The sequence below is a fragment of the Bidens hawaiensis genome, unplaced genomic scaffold, assembly GCF_021521415.1.
Source record: "Bidens hawaiensis isolate Kalapana, Puna unplaced genomic scaffold, B.hawaiensis_p1.1 tig00046867_1, whole genome shotgun sequence".
NCBI lineage: Eukaryota > Viridiplantae > Streptophyta > Magnoliopsida > Asterales > Asteraceae > Bidens > Bidens hawaiensis.
Window position 1 is genome coordinate 44529 of NW_027498379.1, and position 7108 is coordinate 51636.

Sequence of the window (7108 nt, forward strand, 5' to 3'; positions counted from 1 at the left end):
AAAACATACTCCTTGTTTCTTCCTGCATTCTTGCATTGTGTGTTCGTTTCTATTGCAGTATGCACACTTATCTGTGCATTCATGTCGATATTTCCCAGAATGTTTTCTTCCACAAGTTTTACAAGTAGATTTTGAAATATTTCCTTCTTTTTCTTTCTTCTCGGAATCTTTCGGTTTCTTAATTTCTTTTTCTTCTTTCTTTTCTTCCTCTTGGTTTCTTATCATATTATTGATTAAATATCCGGCTACTTCTATGGCCGACTCAATTGTTTGCGGCATATTAGCTCTTACCAAGTCTCTTATTTTTCTTGGTAATCCATATATATAACGTGTTATCTTATTATATTCCAGAGTAACCACATGTGGAACCAGTCAGCAATATTCAAGGAATTTAGTATTATATTCCCTGAGATTTGTTCCAATAACCTTGTGATTCCATAGCTTGGTTTGAATCCGATCCGTCTCATGGAAAGGACAGTATTTCTTTATAACGAGATTTTTGAATTCTTCCCAACTTAGATTATACATTGTTTCTCGTCCCTTATTCGAAATTAGAGTATTCCACCATTCAAGAGCTTCTCCCTTAAACATTTGAGAAGAATATTGGATAGCTTCTTCGTTTGTACATTTGCTAATGTAGACAATTGCTTCTTGTTCTAACCATCTTAAAGCGGCTATAGCATCCTTGTCTCCATAAAATTCCTTAGATTTGTAAGCTTGAAAAAGTTTTTAAATTGCATCCTTTTTGTATCTTTAACTTCTTTCAAGGTTTGTCCATTGAGTTATTGTCAGATGCAGAGCTATCATAAGCTTCTTCTTTTCTTGAATGAACAGATTTACTTTTATTTTCCTTATCAGATTTTGGTTGGCTTTGATTGATAGAATTATGATTGATTGCTTCTTGTATCATTTTCTAGATTTCATCTTTATATTGGGCAGGAAGTTTCTTGTTTTCATTATTAACATTCTCTCCGCTTCCAACTTTATTGGAAGGATTGTTCTGAAAGTTGGCACTTTCTTCTCTTGACATACTATAATAAAATTTTAAAGATAATTTCAATACTTGAAGAACTCAGAACATATCCTTTATTTATTATATTGTAGTTTTACAAAATGCACAACATTATAACTACACTTGTTACAACTTCTACAGTTCTTTATTATTTATTTCTTCCAGCAGATAATCAATTTCATGATTTTACTGTCTTTCTTGGTATTCTTAGTTGTTTCCTTTTCTTTTCCTTTTTCTTTTTCTTTTTCCTTCTCTTCTTTCATTTCTATTTCGTTGAGCATTGCTTCAGCTATTCTTGTAACATCAACTTCATAACATGTTGAGTCATCTCTGATGTACAGTCCTTCATAATCTGTGCTCCGGCATTCATTTTGAGGATGGGCAAAGTAAAGATCCTGGTTTATCGGGTACTTGAAATATTCCTGCCCCTGAGGATTTTCTTCCCGATTGGTCATTATTCCTTTTCCCTTTGACTTTATTGATTTATGGGATCTACTTGATCCACTTGATCCTATTCCTTGCACATCTTGTCTTCGAATGATATGGGCTAGTTGGATGTTGGAATCGAAGGAATCTGAATTTTCCTCCATTGAGGTCTGATTTGAGTCTTCACTACTAGATATAGGAATTGGGAGTAAGGCTGTCCCTATACACCCTTTTCCTTTTCCTAACGGAGGTCGAAATGATCCTTGGATGGATTGACGATCAGACATCTGTACGATGTTAGATTGGAAATAGGATCGCGTTCTTATCTTATCCGTAACAGTTTATAATTCAGTGATTGTATTTAGATACTTTCAATTAAGTACCTATTTTGTTTGAATCAGTACCCGTAGGCCTATAAACGAACTGAACGTTTGGTGAACCATCGTGAACCGTTTAGCGAGAAGTTCGTTTATGTTCATTTATTTAATAAACAAACGAACATTAACAAAAAATTTGTGTTCGTTTAATTAAACGAACGAACATGAACGCATGTTCTGTTCATTCATCATGAACGTTCGTTTATGTCTGTTTATTTATGTTCATTTATGCATTAATATTAATAGAAAATAATTAAATATTATCTAGATAGGTCATATGCTTAAAGGTTTTATATTTGTTAATTTATGTTCATTTAAGTGTTTTCATTTAAGTTCGTTTATATTTGTGTTCATTTACGTTTGTTCATACATGTTCATTTATCTTTGTTCAGTTATGTTACTTTAGATTTTAATCAAACAAACACAAATGTCCATTTTTAAATAAACGAACATGAACATAAATATTTGTTCGATTAAGTGTCTGTGTTCTTTTAAAGTTAAATGAACAAACACGAACATGCCATTGTTCGTGTTCATTCGATTCGTTTACAGGCTTTCATTATTAACATTGATGAATACATCGGTCTCAATCTCTAGGCTCTGCCGATTTTATTTGTGTTCGTGAACCATTCGTGAACACATTAATTCCTTAATGAACGAACACAAACATAAAATCTCGTTCGGTAAGTGTTCGTGGACCGTTCGTGAACACGTTATTTACTTAACGAACAAACATGAACAAGGCCTTGTTCGTGTTCGTTCAGTTCGTTTACAGCCCTAAGTACCAGTGTAGGATTAAATCCTATCCGTATCATGTTTAATCATTCAATGATTATATCAGTTGATATTCTTAATTTTTATACCAATGTTTTCAGTATAAAGTTATTTTGATCAAAGCCTAGGTACACTTAAATACCTAATTTGCTAAAAACGATGGCCTGATACCAACCTGTCACACCCCGATCCAGGGCCTGGGTGCGAAACCCGTTAGTTGGTATCCAATTTTGAAAATATATCAGAGTTGCGGGTTTTGTTTTAGCGGAAGTCTTAAAAATATAATATTCATTTATAAAATGTCGAGTTTAGAATACCCATTGAATATTGTATAATAAAATATCGGCGGAAGTCTTTTCAGATAAAATATTATTATATTTGAAAACTTGGGATTTAAATACCCGTTTGATAATTTAAATATCTGTCTTTTTAAAAACATAATTCTAAATAAAATATCAGATCCATCAGATCACCTCTAATGACTATATCTTCAATCTTCTATTAGTCTTGCCTGTCAGTTCTATTCTTTTACAGTTCCCTGAAATGTGGGGAAAAATACGTCAGCACACAGCTGGTGAATGACGCTAAATCAAATACCATTGTGAATATCAATAATAATACCTTTGTGACAATACTCATTAGGCACCCAACTCAATTGGGTTAAAATTACCCTAAGTAATTGTACAATTAATCATATACACAATATCATTTCTCTGAACAGTCCCGTAGACTTCCAGAGGCATGTTTGATGATATGCATGGCCTCAGGGAAACTCCGAGTCATCATGTATGTATGGATCCGAACACATGTATACTCTTAATCTGAGTATGCACGTTTCTTATTATTGCAAGACAAAGTTTTAAGGATTCGTAAATCCTATGTAAATAGTTCAAACTCTAAAAGAGTTATAAAAGTTTGGGGCGTATTCACCTTTTATGATTGTAATCAGTTTTTGACACCGATTCCTATATATTGATCAGTTTGGTTACTGACCCCTGTCTGTATATCAGTTTCTGTTACTGATTCATGTTTCCGTTTTCATCTTTCAGATTGATTGATTGACTGTTATTTCGGACCTATAGTACGAGAATAACATTTGTATAAAGGCCTAGATTAACGATCCAGTTTCAGACCCCGTAGTCTGTTTTGTATAGCTGTAACCTTGACAATTTATTTGTTTGTATAAAACAGGTGGACCTTTAGTCCTTTTGTTTGTTTATCAGGTTTCTTCTTCAGGAAGAAACATTTATATCATGTTTCTTCTTCAAGAAGAAGCATTACTTTAACTATAACCTATGTGAATGAATAGTATGTTTCTTAATCATTAAGAAATACTATTTTAACTATTCCCTTTTGCATGTAAATGATTACGTTTCTTAATCATGAAGAAACAATAATTAACCATAACCCTTGCTTATGAGAAGCTATATTATACTTAACAGTTATCAAGGTTCGGGCTATACCCCCAACTTCGGTCTAAGCTATTATAATAATAATAAAATAATAACTTAATCAGAACCCCTACCTCTCACAGGTATATAGAGTTAAATGTCTATGACTGATCGAGCGGCACTGCTACTCTATATTGCGTACTACAGCTTAAACCGTTAGAGCTTCGGAGCTTGGCACGTTCCACGAGACCGGCACGCAAACCGAGGCTAAGTGTGTGTAAAAGTGTGTGAGTTGTGAATGTCATGATCCCTCCTTTTATAGCTGAATTTGGGTACCATCGCGTAGCGCGATGGTCCCTTCCTCTAGGGTCAGGCGATTGGCGCATGGCTGCTGACTCAGCCCTAGCGCCTGCCACGTGTCCCCCCGTTGTGACACGTCTTGCTACGTCATCATAGACCATCGCGTAGCACGATGGTCTTAAGCTTGGGCTCATCGCGTAGCGCAATGGGTTCCAGAATTCAGATTTTTATTTTTAGTCCCTCGTCTTTGATAATTTGCCACTTGATCATACTTCCATTTTCCAAAAATACTAAAGCGGCCCTTGGTGATGCGAGCGTGCGAAGTGCATAGTGCGCCATCAAAACGCTGAATTACGCCCATCGCCCGTGTCCGAGTCCGAGTCGGGTGTTTCGCACCCTCACTAGGACTATGGAGAGTGGTTAGCCACTTTAAAACATTTATATGAAAACTTGCTTCCTTAAAAAGAGCTTCCATTTCTTTTCTTGTTTCCATGTGGGATGGAATTTTCTCATTTTCTTAACATGATATGTTTTCTTTTCTTATTTTATTTTTCCCATGACTTATCTTGAGAATATTTAATCCTTCAACTTTCAAAGTTGACAACTTTAACACAAAATAAATATTGGTTTTTCCTAGATGTTACAGTACATGTAACAAATTATTAATATTAAAATAATTATTCAAAAATGGTGGTATCATATTTTTAAGAAAATATGACAATTTGTTTATTTATCAATTATAAATACCACCATCCTTCCATTTTCTAATTCAAACCTCCATCCACTTCCTCGTTCAAGCATCAAATGTCTTATTCTTTGTCATTCAATCCCTTTGTGGTACAGTTATATTACGGGGGTGAAGTATCATACACACAAGGGGTTGCAATAGGTGCTCCGGGAACTCGTAGCACTACGTTCTTAGTTACTTATCAGATCAGTTATTTCGAGTTGGTTGACAACATATGTAGATGTGTTCAAATTGACCGTCAATGTTGTTGTCTAGAGTTAACACTCTACTATGAATACAATGGAGGTTCATATACCTCACATATTCACCAAGAAAGAGATATGTATTTAATATACCAACTAGCTTCCCTTGTTCCTGGTTACACCTGTAAAATTCATGTGGCACGGACGACGGTAGTTCCATACTTGCAACAACATGAACATGGTAGTTCCTTAACCATTGAACACTGCAATGAAGGTTATTTTACTTCCTTTTTAATTATTTTATTACTCAATAATATGTTGTAAATGCTAATACATAATTTTTTTGTAAGACTCTCCTACTGAAGAAATTGAAGACACATCAGAGAGTGAACCATCTCTTTCTGAATATGAATCAGAGGACGTCAAAGTAGTCCCTCCTTTGCCTCAACAACAAAGTCATGGACTTACCCATTTTCCTGAACTTAATGTTGTTGGTTGAGGAATGGATGAAGACTATATTCCCATGGATAATTTGCGGAAGATGAAATGGAGTTTTGGGACGAAAAAGATCCAGAAATACGTTTAAATATGTATTTCACTTCAAAAAGCCAAGTTGATTACGCCGTTAGAATGTGGAATATCAACCAAAACAGAGAGATATTTATGGCAAAAACCCGACCCAAAGTCTTGACAGGGAAATGTAAAAGTATCAAAGAAACAAACAACCATCACGATACCTCTCAACCATGTCTTTGGACATGCACGGCAAGAAAATTAAAAGATTCCAATTGTTTCAAAATTACAGCATGGACACAGGCTCACTCATGTTTCACCACTGTTTCTCGTAACAGCAACCGAGCCTTAAGATCAAAAGTTGTAGCAGCCCACATCCAACAACAAGTTCTTGCAGATGTGTCGTTAGCTGTGAAACAAATTCATTCTCTGATCAAAGAGAAACTGAATGGTGATATCACTTACGGCAAGGCTTGGGCAGCTGTCGAAAACATATACGGTAGATGGGATGAAAACTTCCATGAATTACCAAGCTACATAATGGCCCTACAACAAGCAAACCGCAGTACCAGTGGTTACATCATCCCTATAGTCCAAGTGACTGCTCAGTATTCAAGTATGTACTTTGGGCATTCCGTCCAAGTATTGAAGCCTTTAGTTTTTGCATTCCTGTGATCTCTATAGATGCCACTCATCTAAGGTGCACTTACAAGGGAAAAATATTGACGGCGGATTCCAAAAATGCAAACAACATGATCTTGCCGATTGCATACGCAATGGTGGTTGAAGAAACAAACGAGAGCTGAAAGTGGTTTCTTCAAAAATTTTCAGAGAACGTTGAAGACCCCCCAAGGCGAACGCTGTGTGTAATTTCTGACAGGCATGCGGGTATAAAACACGCCATGGATAATTTAGAATCCTGTAAGCAACCCCACTCCTACCATCGATTTTGTCTAAGGCATGTAAGAAAAAATTTCATGGCGAAGTTCAAGAGTGTGAGCTTGAAAAGAATGTTTTGGGAGATCGGAAGCACAACACAACAAAGAAAGTATGATCGCACAATAGATGAGCTTAAGGCAACAAATAAAGAAGTGTGGCGGTACCTCCATGGAATAGATAAAACAAAATGGACAGTCCTGTATGACCGTGGGAATCAACGATGACCTCACCACGCGGAAAGCATGAACAATGTGTTACGTGGTGCCAGGATGCTCCCAATAAAGGCATTAATTGAATATGCCTTTAAAAGAAAAGTTGAACAATACGCCATACACTACACAACCGCTTATAATTGTTCAACGGACTTTTCTCACCGCATGTGAACAATCTTCCATAATCATGAAATAAGGGCTCGACAACATAGAGTATACCCTTATTCAGCACGT